This window comes from Dermacentor silvarum, unplaced genomic scaffold (assembly GCF_013339745.2).
Source record: "Dermacentor silvarum isolate Dsil-2018 unplaced genomic scaffold, BIME_Dsil_1.4 Seq184, whole genome shotgun sequence".
In the NCBI taxonomy this organism is placed as follows: domain Eukaryota; kingdom Metazoa; phylum Arthropoda; class Arachnida; order Ixodida; family Ixodidae; genus Dermacentor; species Dermacentor silvarum.
In genome coordinates, this window is record NW_023605820.1 from 15549 (window position 1) to 32811 (window position 17263).

Below are 17263 nucleotides of genomic sequence, written 5' to 3' on the forward strand. Positions count from 1 at the left end.
CTGGGCTTGGGCTCCCGTGTACTGGTGAGAGATAGTGCCCCTGTATACGCAGGGCCTCTCTTTTCCTCGCGCCACCGGCACCGCCGTTGGCCGAGCGTCGTCACGCCGTGATAAGTCGTTCTACTCGGCACAGAGCAGAGAACATGGAGGAAACAACGCCGGTATACCACTTGCTTCAGCTCTTGTGCCATCCGTATCGGCAAAGGCGCGTTCCCATCACGGCGTCAGGAAGCACTTCTGGCCGCTTAGGCCGGAGCAGCGGTCTCACTCCTATCGCGTGCACGCTCGCCCTCATCGCCGCGCAAGAACTATCTGCAGCAACTCTGAGCATGACGGGACGCCGCGCACCGGGGCTGCGCAAATCGCAATGAAAGTGGGAAAGCTGTTTACTCTGTGCCGTGCAGACGGACCGTTGTCGTCTACAGTAGTCATTAATGTGAAAGCATTACATGAGCCATGAGGCAGAAAAGCCGGCGTCGTCCACAACGAGTGGTATCAAAAGTCAATGTGACGTCATCAGCGTCTTGAATGAAATCAGTAGTAATAGAGAAGATAGTAAATGGTATGACAACGTTAATTAGTAGTAATTAGGGGCAGGTATTGTGAATTAGGGTGAATTACAGTGAAGTGAATTAAAGTTACAACAAGTTAGAGTAGGGTGACTTAAGGTGGTGTCAAGTGAATTTAGGTGAAGTAAACTAAATTACAATGAATTAAATTTGGTTAAGGTGGATTAAAGTGGATCATCATATCAACTCGAAGCTACTTGGCGATGAGTTCTGAATGGTTGTGGTCTGGTGATTAATGAACGCAGAGAAAAGAAAGCGAAGGAAGGATCGCAAACAGGTTGTAATACTTAAGAAGTCTTTATTGGTAATGACTAAGAGAAGTCATAATGCTTTCGCATCCAAATCACCTAAGGATACTTAAGGTACAATGTTTTTTGCCCGTGGGCCGCCACAGGGCTATCGCTTTAAACCCCACCGCGCCTCTGCCCGCCATATAACGCTTTGCCGTAAACCTTCTCTGTGATAGCGTTCATGATCCACCAATAAAACCCGCCATGTTTGGCTACATCATAGTGCACAGCTGTCGCTTTAATATCAACAATCTTTGTAATCTTCGGCGCGAACGTCCGTCACATCCAATTATCCTCGCGTTGCAACGGCAGCCCCTGCCACATCCGAGTTTCACCCCACCGCCCGTATATTTCGGCCGGCAGCATGCTGCACTGTCAATGCTTGAAGGGGTCTGGTGCGTCACGACGCGAAGCTCCCCTCGCTAGAAACCGGCGAAGTTTCTGAGCGTGCTAAGAGTGCATGTTTATTCCCCCTTAAACACTACGATTAGCAACATCTAGGTTTTAAAATTTTAATTAAATTATCGGCTTTTACGTGCCAAAACCACGATCTGATTATCAGGCACGCCGTAGTTAGGGACTCCAGAATAATTTGGACCACCTGGGGTTCTTTACCGTGCACCTAAATCTAAGTAAACGGGTGTTTTCACATTTCGCCCCCATCGAAATGCGGCCGCCGTGGCCGGGATTCGATCCCGCGACCTCGTGCTCAGCAACCCAACACCATAGCCACTCAGAAACCACGGCGGGTCGGAACAGATAGGAAATTGAAATGCATGCATCAAAGTTTGCGTTGCGAGTATTATGAAGTACAGTTTTAGTTTTTTTTTCTTGCAATTTATGATATATGACAGCCTTTGTGGTGACTTCAATTTCCTGTTTTACGTTTAGGCTACTGACACTGCACAAACTATATTTTTTGTCATAATGCAGAATACAGGCACAGTGCGGCTCATAAACACATCGGTATAATGAGGTGTAATTTGTGGATACATTTCTCGCTATGGGTAATATAGGAGCTCCTTTCTCACAAATATGTGTCTTGGGTCAGAGTGCTTATGCTGAAAGTGGACTGATTTTCCGCGTTTTCCGTGGAGCTACCGAAGTGACTGTGAAAGCCTTTCGCTGTTTAAAGGTGTAAGCCTTTCGATGCGAGGCGCCTGAATTATACACAAAGAACGCGCTCGTCCGGAACCAGAAAAGTCGCAAGCATCATGCCAAACTCGGGATTACCCTTCTACGGGTTAGTCGCGTCCTTGACAAAAAAAAAAGAAAAACCGGGGAGTGACAAGTCATTTTTAACGACGGGTGGTCGTTCTTATCGTGATCACACTTGTCGACTTGCGCCAACGTACCGCGCTTTGTCGGGAAGCTGTGATGGTTCCATCTTTAGAAAGGGTATTTATTTTTTCCGCAACGTAACTAACGTCATCGGGGCAGATTTAAAAATATAAAGGTCACGAGTCAGGCAGTGGTACCCTAGGTGAAATGAACGCCCGAGAAAGATGGACTTGTAGTCGCTTTGTTTTGGAAACGCTGATAACGTTGCAGTTTAAACCACAATTGAACTTCGTACACAGTATTTTTACCAACAGCTTAACAGAAGGCTATTCAGTCGTGATATTAAACTTATAACTTTTTAGCAGAGACACTCTCACATGACTTCAACATGTATACAATAAAGGGCTCAGTAATTTCCACCGTGACTTAACCTAGGTACGTTGGCGTACTTCATGTAATAATCCCCGTCAGCCTACTCACATATACCGCATTACTAATCACATCTACCATGGCCTCGGCTACATCCCAAGAAGCAATTGCCTACCTCTTCTCATTGCTAAAGATTCGGTAGGCGTAAGACGGGCCAAAATTAGAATATGAATGCCCTGTATGGAATTAGCATGGAACCTTCAGTGATATAGAACGTATGCATTACTCTCGAGTCTGTCCAGAAACGGGCAGTAACATTAATTTACTCTGACTATTCATTTATCATCAGTGTTAATAAACAAAAAGCCTGATGAGCTTCTATCGCTACGTTTGCGTCGTGAAGTCACCTGACCTTGCACAAGTTCGACAATTCTACGCTCTAATATTCCATCATCAAGAGCTCGGCGCTTGTCATCACGTATAAGCTAGAAAGCAGCCTGGCCTTCAGAACGTATAGTCAGCGTCAACAGCTTTCGTACCCCGGAAGGTGAAAAAATATTTATATTTCTACGCCTTAGGCACGCATCGTGGTATTCGGATTTACAGCGTATACTGGTCTAGAGTAAACAAAAGTTTTGCATACTTTTACTGGCTGTGGGCGTAGCTGCGTTGAAAATGAACTTATTCGCAGAATCGCGGCCGCGTAAACTTTTGACGGTGACTGTGCCACTGAACAACTGTATTTTCTTTATTCTGCACCCATTTTTTAATGAATGGCCTTCCAGGCAATGTCATGCAATGCTTACACCTGGTTAATTTTCAGGACAGCCATCTCAGACATGATGTATTAAGTATAAGAACTGAACTACTATGTAGTACGTCATTAATATCACCAATGAGGTGTAATAAATTTGTAAACAAATAAAGGATAATAACATTGCCTATGAAATTTTACTCAAATCTCAGGACTACTTCAAAATTTCGCCTGTTCGTCTTGTGTACCTCCCTATGCTTTCTAGGAAACTGAAAGGGCGAAAATCAAGTGTGAAATTGACATGTCCTGTGGCACCATGGCAGAAAAGGGAAGGTTTGGCTTAGTAGGACCATGTGAAAGGTTCAGCTGCCATTGTGCTGAGTAGCACACAAGGAACGACACTTTTGTATTTTATTTATAGGCAGTAGACAAAATGATAAATGATGCTCAGTGCACGCTGGCGTGATCATGACAAAACGACTGTACCGATATGGGTCATAAACGATTATAATAACGGAACATTTTTGCAAACCGTCACGGTCCTTTCTCATGTTTCTTCAATTATTCAAACATGTTAAATTTAGGGTAGGAGAATATTCGCATATAATTACTAAAGAATTGCACCAGTAATCATATCATGGTGCTGTGACCTGATTCAGCAATAGAGTTAGTCAAGAACAGAACAGCAGAATGCTATATGGCAACTTCGGTAATTGTAGCCGAAAACAGTGTCTTCTTGCACAACTTTGTGGGCATAATTCAAAAAGGGTGTGGTCTGTGATTGGAGTCGTTCTCTATTTTTACACGACAGGCTACATTAACATTTCCCAGAATCTTTTCGCATAATATCCAATACTTCTCTGCGTAAGTTGTGGTAAAAGGATAAAAGGATATGAAGACTTTTAGTATTTCTGGAATTTTGTGAAGGTATATGGAAATGGTTCAAATTATAGGACACGTGCGCTGCATATTGAGGGTAGAATGTTTATATTTCGAGGTACTGGTTTGTACTAAGCAAACACGCTTGTGCAATAATTCGGATATCCTTCATTTGCACTGAAGGTCAGGTATACGCAAAAATTCTGCTTTGATATAATGCAAATACACTCAGTCAAATAGCTTCAACTGTATTCCTTTGTAAAAATACTACGTCTGGGGCTGCAGCCAACTTTTCTACTTCTGTGTCTTTTGCACACACTGGGCGCTATTTATTTTTGTGGCACGTTTCAAGCGGCACAAGAGTTGCACAAAACACGCCTTTCCCAAGACGTAGCTGAAAAGGCAAAATATTTCTTAGTAATGTCTTCATAAATATTCACCTTAAGAAAGAAATGTACTTTCAAAACACGTTACCTGCGCTTATTTTCCAAAATACAATATACCTGAAGTGCAAAAGATGTTTGGAAACACGTTCGCATGTTCTCGAAACCAGCCAGCTAATTTTTTTAGGGAGACATTGGTACAGTATTTTTAAGAAACTAAACAAGAACCGTAACCAAATGTCCTGCAATTCGGAATATGCCATCGGGTACAAAACTGCCAAACTTAGCAGCGACAATGTGATAAGAAGAAGCGCGGCACAGCTGGCTTCGAACCAGCGAACTCACGATCGTGATTATGAGTGAATCTTGATCTGTGGTCGTTCAACACGCTCGGCTACCGCTTCGAAGCGCTGCTGTTGGCGAAAACTATGTTTATATATGTACCACAATAAATTCCGCGACCTTGTTATGCAAACTGCGATTTTGGAACGACTTCTTTGTCATTTCAAGAGCTGGCTGCTGCAACTAGCTGAAAGCTGATTCATTGAAGTTGATAAATCATTGAAGTTGATAAATCCCCAGGAATACGTCAGTCAATGCAATAGGTTCATCGCAAATTGCCTTTACTGGCCAAAAAAGCCTCCAAAATTTTGGCTTTCAATCATCATCATCATCATCATCATCATCAGCCTATATTTATGTCCACTGCAGGACGAAGGCCTCTCCCTGCGATCTCCAATTACCCCTGTCTTGCGCTAGCGTATTCCAACTTGCGCCTGCGAATTTCCTAACCTCATCATCCCACCTGACTTTCTGCCGTCCTCGACTGCGCTTCCCTTCTCTTGGTATCCATTCTGTAACCCTAATGGTCCACCGGTTATCCATCCTACGCATTACATGGCCTGCCCAGCTCCATTTCTTCCGCTTAATGTCAACTAGAATATCGTCTACCCCCGTTTGTTCTCTGATCCACACCGCTCTCTTCCTGTCTCTTAACGTTACTCCTAAGATTTTTCGTTCCATTGCTCTTTGTGCGGTCCTTAACTTGTTCTCGAGCTTCTTTGTTAACCTCCAAGTTTCTGCCCCGTATGTTAGCACCGGTAGAATGCAATGATTGTACACTTTTCTTTTCAACGACAGTGGTAAGCTCCCAGTCAGGATTTGGCAATGCCTGCCGTATGCACTCCAACCTAATTTTATTCTTCTGTAAATTTCTTTCTCATGATCAGGGTCCCCTGTGAGTAATTGACCTAGATAAACATATTCCTTTACAGATTCTAGAGGCTGACTGGCGATCCTGAATTCTTGTTCGCTTGCCAGGCTATTGAACATTATCTTTGTCTTCTGCATATTCATCTTCAACCCAATTCTTGCACTTTCTCGATGAAGGTCCTCAATCATTTGTTGTAATTCCTCTCCATTGTTGCTCAATAGGACAATGTAATCTGCAAACCGAAGGTTGTTGAGATATTCGCCATCGATCCTCACTCCTAATCCTTCCCAGTCTAAGAGCTTGAATACTTCTTCTAAGCATGCAGTGAATAGCATTGGAGAGATTGTGTCTCCTTGCCTGACCCCTTTCTTGATAGGTATCTTTCTACTTTTCTTGTGGAGAACCAAGGTAGCTGTGGAATCCTTGTAGGTATTTGCCAAGATATTCACGTATGCCTCCTCCACTCCTTGATTACGCAATGCCTCTATGACTGCTGATATCTCTACTGAATCGAATGCCTTTTCATAATCTATGAAAGCCATATAGAGAGGTTGATTGTATTCCGCAGATTTCTCGATTACCTGATTGATGGCATGGATATGGTCCATCGTAGAATATCCCTTCCTGAAGCCAGCCTGTTCTCTTGGTTGACTGAAGTCAAGTGTTGTCCTGATTCTATTGGAAATTATCTTGGTGAATATTTTATACAATACTGAAAGCAAGCTAATGGGTCTGTAATTCTTCAATTCTTTAACGTCTCCCTTCTTATGGATAAGTATAATGTTGGCGTTCTTCCAGCTCTGTGGTACACTTGAAGTTGTGAGGCATTTCGTATAAAGGGCCGCAAGCTTTTCAAGCATGATATCTCCTCCATCTTTGATTAAATCTACTGTTATTCCATCTTCTCCAGGCGCTTTTCCCCTGGTCATGTCTTTCAAGGCCCTTCTAACTTCATCGCTAGTTATAGAAGGAGCTTCTGTATCTGGTTCATCACTATTTCGAATGGAAGAAGCTTGGTTGTTTTGGCTACTGTACAGGTCAGTATAGAATTCTTCTGCTGCTTTTACTATGTCATCGAAATTGCTGATGATATTACTATGCTTATCTTTCAGTGCATACATCTTGCCTTGTCCTATGCCTAGTTTTATTCTTACTGATTTCATGCTGCGTCCATATTTTACGGCTTCCTCAATTTTTCCCACGTTATAATTTCGAATATCCCTTACTTTCTTCTTGTTGATCAGTTTTGACAGTTCAGCGAATTCTATCTGATCTCTTGAGTTGGACACTTTCATGTTTTGTCGTTTCTTTATTAGGTCCTTTGTTTCTTGGGAGAGCTTCCCTACAGGTTGCTTTGGTGCTTTACCTCCCACTTCAATTGCTGCTTCTGAGATCAGCCTAGTTACGGTTTCGTTCATTATCTCTATGTTATCTTCATCTTCCTGTTATAAAGCTGCATATTTGTTTGCGAGCACCAGCCTGAATTGGTCTGCTTTTACCCTTACTGCCTCTAGGTTGGCCTGTTTCCTCTTGACTAATTTCACTCTCTCTCTCTTCAAATTGAGAGAAATCCTAGACCTCACTAACCTATGGTCACTGCACTTAACCTTACCTAACACTTCTACATCCTGCACTATGCTTGGATCGGCAGAGAGTATGAAATCTATTTCATTCCTTGTTTCTCCATTAGGGCTTTTCCAGGTCCACTTCCTGTTGCTGCGCTTCCTGAAGAAGGTATTCATTATTCGGAGCCTATTCCTTTCCGCGAATTCTACTAACATCTCTCCTCTTGCATTCCTAGAATCGATGCCGTAGTTGCCAATGGCTTGCTCACCAAACTGCTTTTTCCCCACTTTTGCATTGAAGTCACCCATGACTAAAGTATACTGAGTTTGCACCTTTCTCATTGCTAGTTCAACATCTTCATAAAACTGTTCAATTTCTTCATCATCGTGACTAGAGGTTGGTGCATAGGCTTGTACTACCTTCATTTTGTACCTCCTATTCAGCTTTATTACGACGACTGCTACCCTTTCATTAATGCTGTAGAATTCGTCAATGTTGCCCGCTACGTTATGTACTAGAAATCCTACCCCGGATTCTTTCTTATCTGGAAGACCTCTGTAGCAGAGGACGTGGCCGTTAGTCAGTACTGTGTAAGACTCACCAGTTCTTCTAACCTCACTAAGGCCAATAATATCCCAGGAAATGCCTGATAATTCTTCAAATAGTCCGGCTAAGCTAGCCTCACTCGAGAGGGTGCGCGTGTTGAGCGTTGCCAGGTTCAGTTTCCATTGGCGGCCTGCCTTGACCCAGAGATTCTTAGCACCCTCTGCCGCGTAGCAGGTCTGACCGCCGCCTTGGTCAGGTGCTCCGCAGCCACTGGGAACTGAGGGCCATGGGTTAATTGTCGGAGTCATGAGGGAGGTAGTGGCCGAATACTGCACCAGGGAGGCCAATTCCTGTTCTGGTGAGGGAGTGACTTTGATGAAGCTTAGTGGGCCTGCCTAGTTTGGTTGCACCTGAACTAGTATAGCCCCACTAGCTCTCGGCAATATGTATTTTTTTTTCTTTGCCGGTGTCAGGCACCACTCCATGCCTGAAAATGTAGTGGAATGACTCCCACTTGAATTGAATAGACTCCCATAATTGAAACTTCGCCCGCAATTTGGAACGAGTTTTCTGCCGTAAGTAATGGTACCACTTGCATGTTATTTCGGGCTAAGCGCCAAGAGCCTATTTCCACGGGAATATTTTAAAACATGGCTTCTATGATTAGTTATTTGGAAAAAAAACGACGCTCTCCCGTAGAAAACGCGTATGTTTTCAGAGGCGGCTGCTAGAGGCGCTGTTCGGCGATGTTGGGATCCCAAATTCCTGATAATGTATAACAATTTTACACGCCTTTAATTTCAAAATCTTTTTCTTTTAGGCTCATGGTGATGATGATTCTTAGAGTTTATTGGCGCAAGGGCCAGATGTGGCCAAAGAGCGCCAAGGCGATGATAATGGCTTGTCAGTGGTATGAATAGTGAATCATAAGGTGTGAATAAAAGAGATGTGGCATGGCTGTAAAGGGGCCTAAAATAGTCACTGTAAAGTGTGTAAAATCTATAGGTAATAAGAATATGGCAATAAGTAATGAAGTGTGCTATCGACACGAGAGATGCATTGTGAAAGAATGATGGTATACTAAAATATGTCAGAGGCGAAAGTTCTCAAAAAGCACTTCTGCCTTAACAGAGCCCTTGAAGTGCAAGGGCCTGGAGGCATGTGCTATATATGCTGAACTACTATCACAGCAGCATCCTCTAGAGAGAGGATGCGCTACGAAATGATTGGACTATTAACATGCAGGACCACATCGTTCAGGAAGCCTAGGACAGCTTTAGTGCTAAAAAGCGGCTCTTCACCAAGAAACATAGCAGGATGGAGAGGAACACAATGGCGGTATGCTAGAGGAAAATGTTTCTTTCGCTCTCTTTCGGCTTCCCGACACTCCAGCAGGACGTAGAGGACGGTCAGACTCTCTCCACATCTACCACAGGTTGGTGGTTCATCACCAGTCAGCAAAAAACTGTGGGTGCCGTACGTGTGTCCTATTCTGAGACGACAGAATAGGACGTCAGTTTGTCGTGTTTTCGTTACGGGGGGCCAGAAACCTAACTGTGGTTTAATCAGGTGAAGCTTATTATCTGTTTCAGCGTCCCACAAGCGTTGCCAGTGGCTTCGCAGTTTCTTTCGCAAGAAAGTTTTCAAATCTGTTACAGGGACAGCAGCTGTAGGGTTAAAAGTGTGCGGTGTTATTGACGTGGCCATTTGGTCGGCAAGAACATTGCCCACGATGCCTCTATGACCCGGCACCCAGCATATATTGATATGCTGGTTTGACATATACGCTCTGCATAGAGTGGAATAGAGCTCAATGAGTACAGGATTTTTGTGTTTGCAGAGTGACATCAAGGCTTTCACAACGCTTAGAGAGTCTGTAAATATAACTGCTTTTTGAAGTTTTTTTTTTCGTTATATGATTCACAGCCGACCGTATTGCATAGGCCTCAGCCGTAAAGATGCTTGTTTCCAGGTGGAGTACACCGGATTCCGAGAAGGATGGGCCGATGGCTGCATACGACACCCCGTCACGTGACTTAGAAGCGTCTGTATAAAACTGTGTGCATGTGTACTTGGACTGGAGTTCAAGGAAATGCATTTTGATATGTGCATCTGGTGCGTGCTTAGTGACCTCTACGAATGATGTGTCACACTCTATGAGCTGCCACTGCCACGGCGGTAACAGTTTCGCAGGAGCCATAGGACGATGATCAAGCACTGGAACACCCATTTGCTCACCAAGATTCCTTACACGTAAAGAGAGCGGTTTCCTCGCTGCAGGGCGGTTATAGAAGAGTGCAGCAGCGGTCATATCGTTTATGGTGGGATAAGAAGGATGTTCATTGTTTGCTTGTACTGTCAGAAAATATGTGAAACTGCTATATGAACGCTGCAGATGGAGTGACCACTGGTTCGACTCTACATAGAGGCTCTCGATCGGACTTGTTCGGAAAGCACCGGTCGCGAGGCGGATGCCCAGATGGTGAACGGGGTCTAGTATTTTTAATTCACTTGGTGTTGCGGAATTGTAAATGATAGCTCCGTAATCAAGGCGCGAGCGGACGAGACTGTTGTATAAGTTTAGGAGGCATTTTCGATCACTACCCCATGTTGTGTGCGAGAGAATTTTTAAAAGGTTCATAGTCTTCAGACATTTTGTCTTCAGATATTTAAGATGGGGAATGAAAGTTAGCTTAGAGTCCCGAATTATGCCCAGGAATTTGTGCTCACTGCTCATGGATAGTTCCTCTCGATTGATCGTGAGATTTGGCACCGGTGTCACGCCTCTTTTGTTTGAGAATAGTATGCATGTACTTTTCTGTGCGTTTATCTTAAACCCATTTACATCCGCCCATTTAGACAATTTGTTTAATCCAAGTTGCACCTGTCGTTCACAAATAGCGATGTTACATGATTTGTAACTTATCTGTACATCATCGACATACACAGAATAAAACATGTTGCGTGGAATGACTGTATACAGGGAGTTCATTTTGACAATAAAGAGTGTGCAACTAAGCACACCCCCTTGCGGCACGCCAGCCTCCTGGGTGAATGTTCTAGATAAAACATTGCCTACTCTTACACGAAACGTGCGGTGAGAAAGGTAGCTTTCAACTGTGTTTAACATATTTCCGCGGACCCCCATCGCAGAAAGATCTCGCAGAATCCCGAAGCGCCATGTCGTGTCGTAGGCTTTCTCTAAATCTAGAAATACAGAAAGTAAAAACTGTTTATGAATAAATGCATCTCGGATGTTTGCCTCGATGCGAACAAGGTGGTCTATTGTCGACCTACCTTCTCGGAAGCCGCACTGGAAGGGGTCTAGTATTTTGTTATTTTCTAGGAAACAGATTAAGCGCCGGTTTACCATTTTTTCATACAGCTTGCACAGGCAGCTTGTTAGAGCTATTGGCCTACAGCTGCTGGCTACGGACGGGTCTTTGCCTTGTTTAAGAATCGGTATGACTATGGCTTCTTTCCATGATGCCGGGATACACCCAACCGCCTACATGGCATTAAAAAGAGACAGGAGTGCTTTCAGTGTTTCAGGGTGTAGGTATCTAACCATTTCATACATAATACGATCGCCACCTGGCGCCGAATTGTTGCAACATGTGAGAGATGCTTTAAGTTCGGCTAAGCTAAATGGTCGATTGTAAGCCTCACTTGAAGAACCTTTGCGGCTAAGGGGCTGCCGCTCTTCGCGTTCTTTGAACTTCAGGAAAGTTTCTGTATAGTGCGATTCACTTGATACATATTCAAAGTGTTCCCCTAAATAATCCGACTGGTCTTCCAGGCTATCACCTTGGCTACTTACTAAGGGTAGGGGACGTGACTCCCGGCCTATTAGTTTATTTACCCTATTCCAGACTTTGGTCTCGTCCGTGTAAGAATTAATACTGGAAATGTACCTTTCCCAACTCTCTCTCTTTGCACGTCGACGCGTTCTTCTGCCCTGCGACTTTGCTTGTTTAAAATTTATCAGGTTTTCAGCTGTTGGGGAGTTGCGAAGCAATCCCCAGGCTTTGTTTTGCTTTTTACGTGCTTTTTGGCATTCCTCGTTCCACCAAGGCAGGCGACGCTTATTAGCCAGTCCATTAGATTGTTGTATGCACCTTTCAGCAGCGTCAATGATAAAACCTGTTATATACGCCACAGCATCGTCTATGTTAAAAGAGGCAATGTTATCCCGGCTTAAATATGTTATTTCTTGGAAAAGTTCCCAGTTAGCCGAGTCAACCTTCCATCGAGGAATGTGTGGTGAGCATACATTTTGTTTTGTTAAGTTTAACATGATTGGGAAGTGGTCGCTCCCAAAAGGGTTTTTGATAACGGACCACTCCAGGCACGGGATTAGCGTACACGACACGATACTTAAATCTATGGAGGAGTACGTATTATGCGCCATGCTGTAGTACGTTGGCTCTTTCTTATTTAGTATACATGCTCGTGAGGAAATCAGAAAGTTTTCAATCAGGCGACCTCTCGCATCGCAACGAGAGTCTCCCACAAGGTGTTATGTGCATTTAAATCTCCGACAACTATGTATGGAGCAGGAAGTTCATCTATGTAATTTTGAAATTCCGTTTTATTAAGTGAATAGCTGGGAGGGATGTATATTGAACTAATAGTGATTAGCTTGTCAAAGAACGCCCCTCGGACAGCAACTGCCTCTAGGGGCGTACGAAGTTTTAATTCCCGGCAGGCAACACCTCTGTCTACTATGATAGCCACACCACCGGATGACACAACAGTGTCATCGCGGTCTTTGCGAAAAATAGCGTATTGTCTGAGAAAATTTGTTTGTGTACATTTCAGGTGCGTTTCTTGAACACACAGCACCTTAGGGTTAAACCTGTGTAGGATGTCTTTAACGTCATCGAGGTTGTGAAGGAGTCCTCTGACGTTCCACTGTATTATTTGTGTATTCATCATGGGAATGTTTTTTGTGCTGTGTGTTTAAGAGAGAGCAGTTACTTCACAGAGCCCTTGTCGGGCCCTGTGATGCGGGCTTTTTCTTGTTTGGAGCGATCGCGAGAATCACGGCGCTCCTTAGGCGCTGATGGCACCGTCTGGCTCGTTGTTGTGTCCATGGCCTCTTGCGAGGCGCTGGCCACGCGCTCTTGCGAGGGGTTTGTTTTACGTGCGGGCCTCGTCTCGATGGACGAGATCCCTGAGGCCACCAGCCCGGAGGTCGATGGCCCCTTGTTCTGAGGTGGCGGAGCAGCGCTAGCTGCAGCCGCCGAGGGGACGGATGGCGTCGCTGGCAGCTCACCGCGTGTGAGCCGGACAGCCGCCGGAAACCGTTGTGTCGCTGCCCCCTGACGCGCCACATTGGCAAAGGTGTTCTTGGGCAGGTATGATACCCGCCTACGTGCCTCCTTGAATGATATGTTCTCCTTTACTTTGATTGTTACTATTTCTTTTTCTCTTTTCCAGGTAGGGCACGACCGCGAGTATGCGGCGTGCTCCCCATCACAGTTCACACAGTGGAGAGAGTTTTCACATGATTCTGAGAGATGTTCGTTCGCACTGCATTTTGCACAAGTCTGACGGCCTCGGCAGTTCTGTGAACTGTGGCCAAATCTTTGGCATTTGAAGCAACGGAGAGGGTTGGGGATGTACGGTCTTACTGGGATTTTAATGTAACCTGCCTCGATGGTTTCTGGCAGCACACTGGAACCGAATGTGAGTATTAGGTGCTTAGTGTCAATTTCTTTACCATCACGCCTCATTCTGATTCGTTTTACGTTGATAACATTTTGTTCTTTCCATTCTTCCAGAAGTTCAGTCTCGGTCAGCTGCATGAGATCATCATCGGAAATCACACCGCGGATGGTGTTCATGGTGCGGTGTGGGGTCACTGAAACTGGTATGTCCCCGAGAGTCACTAGATTACAAAGTTTTTCATATTGCTTTTTGTCATGTAGTTCCAACAGAAGGTCGCCACTCGCAAGTCTGGTTGCCTTATAGCCTCGGCCAATTGTCTGAGTTAGACTTTTGGAAACGAGGAAGGGCGAGATCATTCTCGTTGTCTTTCCTGGTTTCTCACAGTGTATTACCTGATAGCGGGGGAAACTCTCAGTGTTGCGACCAAAAAATTTAAATATTTCTTCGGTGCGCCCTCGTTTCTGAGGGCGATCAGAGAGCTTGGGAAAGGAGCTATCCATGGAAAATTTTCAGTTTTCAGTAGTAACGCCAGCCGCCCACCGTGGAGCCCAACAAGGGGACGCCACAGGTCTTATAAAAAGAAGTCCTGCGGACGCCAGCTGTACGTCACCACTATAACCGAATATGAAATAACCTAGGTCGGCTACTCACACAGGGTTAACCCTCGCTGCCAAGAAGGTCGGAAGTAATATAGAAGAGAGTAGACGACAGGAAAGATGAAAAGGCGAGAGAGAAAGACGAAGATTGGAGAGAGAGACAGGAAAAGGCAACTACCGATTTCCCCCGGGTGGGTCAGTCCGGGGGTGCCGTCTACGTGAAGCCGAGGCCAAAGGGGTGTGTTGCCTCCGCCGAGGGGCCGTAAAGGTCCGAACACCCGGCATTGGCTCAACCCCCAGGATCCCCTTTTCCCCGGACACGGCTAAGCCGCGCACGGTTAGACGCGGGAGGTTCCAAACCTCGTGTGCTCGGGTACGTGGTGGCGCAACTCTCCAGACGCCTGCTTGCGCAGACGCCCCTGCGGGGGAGGCTCATGGTGACTACTGTATGCTACATACTGGGGCCGGATTCACAAAAACGTTCTCACGCTAAAACTGTTCGCAGAAGCAGGTGTCAGCCAATCGTGGTGCAGCACTTACGATCGAAAAGCTTTGTGAATTCGGCCCCTGGTGCTTTGTTACTCTGTTTTAGATCTTGTTTGGTTTGGGTATCACTTCTTATAATGTTACCTTGAAAAAAGTTTTAATGCGTGTATACATGCTCCCTGCTATAATCCTTCTCGAGCGAATATGGGACTGTGTGATAAATAAATCAAAGGCTGTTCCAGTGACTGAATCGTCCTGGTTCTGTTTTCAAGAAGGCTTAAGTGTGCGTGCGATGAAGCGAAATTTAGTCACGGTGTTACGCAGGCTAATAACCAAAGTGGGCCATGCAGCAATAAAACATATACGTACCGCCGCAAATATACACAGGCTTCAAGCGTTGAGTTGTACGAACAATGCTGAAAATGTGTTCCTATAATAAAGTTTTACCGCATGGCCTGCATATTGGTTCTTGGTTCACTAAAGTCATGTTATTCTATTGATGGTCTAGTCTTATGCACGCCGTCATATGCAACAGTTGTCGCCTTGCGTCACCCTTCAATCACCTGTTAACAATAAGATTGTCGAACTTAGTGTGTCCTAGTGGTTTTTCCCACATTCCTTTGGTGCGAGATATCATTTTGTAGTTGGATTCATCATCTGTCTCGTTAGCGAATTTATTGTAAGGATAAGACCACGCCGCGTGCAGTTGGGCCTTTTCCCTGTGCTCTATTATGTCTGACTAGCGGCATTTTCAAGCTTAGTACATTAAATAAAAGAAGCAAAACAATGCAGCACTTACACCATAGAACATACATTTGAAGAGCACAAATTTTTCATGTGCAAAGAAAATGACAACGTAAGGGTGTGTAAATGGTGTCATGCCACCCAAAAAGCGTTTAGCATTTAACGAGAGTGCAGCAATCAGCTGCTCAATATCGTATTTGACCGTTTTTTCCCCCGAATCTCTACACAACGCCACCACACACGTCGCACTGCGGGAGAAGACGAATACTGTCGAAAATGTTACCTTCCTATTGACAATGCTTATTGTAACCAGAACAAAAAAATTCTACCGACTTTTTTCTAGGGCAGCATGGGCTTGAAAGAAAGCAAGTGCTAAGATCCAAAGACAAAGAGTTGATAGACTGTCACTATCCGCTTTCAAAAGCACAAAGCCAATTTGTCTTGTTTGTGGTAAGGTTATGACTGTTATTTGACCGACTAGGGGGGTGGGACGGTTTTTTGGCGAGAAAACGAAAGTGTAGCCCTGGCATTGTCCGATGAATGACCATACTCTGACAGTCCACGTCTCGGCCGCACGAGAGTGGAGCCACGTGTGCAACTTTCAATAAAAAACGACTACAGCGCAAAAGCTTGTAACACTCGCCTTCGGGCACTACCGTTAAATGTCGCACGTTTAATAAAAAGAAAAGAAAGATGAAGTAGCACTGTGCTTTTTGATCACCTCGGAAGGGGACCACTTCCAAGAACACCGAACGCAGATGACTCTACCTACTGCAAAAATGTTTAGGTGTTTCCGTCGAACGAGACAGTGACCTTATCTTAATGTATTGAGACGCTGCCCAAAACAAACAGGAAGAAAACAACATGAGACGGGAAAGAGCGCACACTACCTAATACCACCAATTTTTGGGCACTTGTACTTTGGATTCACTTTTAAAGCAACGGCTTGCGCGAGAGAATATATCCATTTTTCCAACAAGGAATCGACCCACCACCCGAAATTCTCTTTCTGCGTGCTGATATGCGCCATCCAATAGAAAACCGGATTTACAACATGTCTATGCCACCGTATCCGCAGTGGCAGACGCCAAGCTGCTTTTTGTAAACGACACGCTGTGCCCCATTTGCTCGAAAAAAATTATCGGCACTCAGTCGCAAGAAGACAGAACTGCGCCTGTATTCGAAACTTGTATGTGTATTGCGCCTGGCTTGAGCGTAATAAGTAATAATAATATTAACTACAATGATATTAACAATAAGGTCAATTTCGCCCGACAGGCGAATCACTGATTGCGACAGAAATTTATTAGACAGCTGTACAAACTAAGGTTAGTCGTTTTATCAGCTGTATAAACGGCTGTAAACATTCGCTTACTAACTAAATTAACCTGCACGTTGTCACGCGCGCACAATCACAAACGAGCACATCTCTCTCGATAAGCGCGGACACTCGCTGTCAAAACGCTGGCGTGGGGGAGAGTGGCAGCAACAGCGAGCGAATTGTCCATCGTGCTACTTCTAGCTTCAACACTAACTAATTGCGCCGAGAATACACCGCACACGAAGGCACCCGGGGCACTTTAACGAAAAGCTATTCCAAACTGCTTCTATTCTATTTTTGCAATCAGGCCTCCATGATTGCCCAACTTCACTTGTCTTTCACGCAACGTGAAGGAAAAATATTAGCGTAGCTTGCACGGGAGGCTCAATGCTACAGAGAAAGCGGAGCTGATGGGCACCTAGCTTGGCATGGCTTTTGGACTAGGCTAAGCACTACCAAGTCATTTCCAGCATTTTCCGGAATTTATTGATCATTTATCGATTATCGATTAGCTGCTGGTTGACTATCGATTGTCTATCGATGACAGACTAAGCTTAAGTAGTCCCAACCATGCTTAGCTAGACTTAACCAGC